Source organism: Monopterus albus, unplaced genomic scaffold (genome assembly GCF_001952655.1).
Source record: "Monopterus albus unplaced genomic scaffold, M_albus_1.0 scaffold362.1, whole genome shotgun sequence".
Lineage (NCBI taxonomy): Eukaryota > Metazoa > Chordata > Actinopteri > Synbranchiformes > Synbranchidae > Monopterus > Monopterus albus.
This window is the reverse complement of record NW_018128242.1, coordinates 746,625-747,561: the sequence shown is the minus strand read 5'-3', so window position 1 is coordinate 747,561 and position 937 is coordinate 746,625. Positions and strand designations below refer to the sequence as shown.

Sequence of the window (937 nt, the reverse complement as noted above, 5' to 3'; positions counted from 1 at the left end):
CCAGGTGGAAGGGTAGCAAAGTGCATAGCATTGGAGGGGGATACAAACTGTTTTATTATGGTGTGGACAGGAAGAGAAATGGGGTAGGAGTGATCCTGAAGAAGGAGCTTGTGAGGAATGTTTTAGAGGTGAAAAGAGTGTCAGACAGGGTGATCAGGTTGTGAAGTCTGCCCCAATCACCACTCTCTCCCCTCTGGGAATACTCTCCATCACCTCATCTAACTCACTCCAGAATCTCTCCTTCTCTTCTAACTCACACCCTACTTGTGGAGCATAACCACTGACTACATTCAACATTACCCCTTCAATTTCCAACTTCAAACTGATCACACTGATCTTTTCACCTCTAAAACATTACTCACGAGCTCCTCCTTCAGGATCACTCCTACCCCATTTCTCTTTCTGTCTACACCATAATAAAACAGTTTGTATCCCCCTCAATGCTATGCGCTTTGCTATCCTTCAACCTGGTCTCCTGCACACACAGTATATCTACCTTCCTTCTCTCCATCATGTCTGCCAGCTCCCTACCTTTCCCTGTCATTGTGCCAACATTAAGAGTCCCTATTCTCAGACCTATACTCCTGCCTTTCCTCTTCTCTCTGTCTACAGATCCTTCTACCTCCTCTCCTTCTGTAATGTAATAGCTTTGAGCTAGGTGGGCACTTGTAGGGAGTCAGTCACATGACGTGAGGGGGCTGTTCTGGTGTGTGTTGTAAAATGGACGAACTTGAAGTAAAGGTTGTCGATACCAAATAAAAGAGTCGGACCTGAACAAAGACAAAACACCTTCTTTGATCAACAGTAGTCCAATTTCCACCAGCAATGGTGGTGGTTGTTAACTTGGGCCTCGACCGATCCGGTATGGAATTCACACTGATTCGCATGTTTAAATTTGGCATGTTTTTACGCTGGATGCCCTTCCTGACACAACCCT

General features: G+C 45.6%; 1 protein-coding gene across 1 annotated transcript in view; it reads right to left on the bottom strand.

The window, feature by feature from the left end:
* LOC109951082 (gamma-aminobutyric acid receptor subunit rho-3-like) overlaps positions 1-937 on the bottom strand; it is an 18,509-nt gene that overhangs the window by 12,821 nt on the left and 4,751 nt on the right. The window lies entirely within an intron of this gene.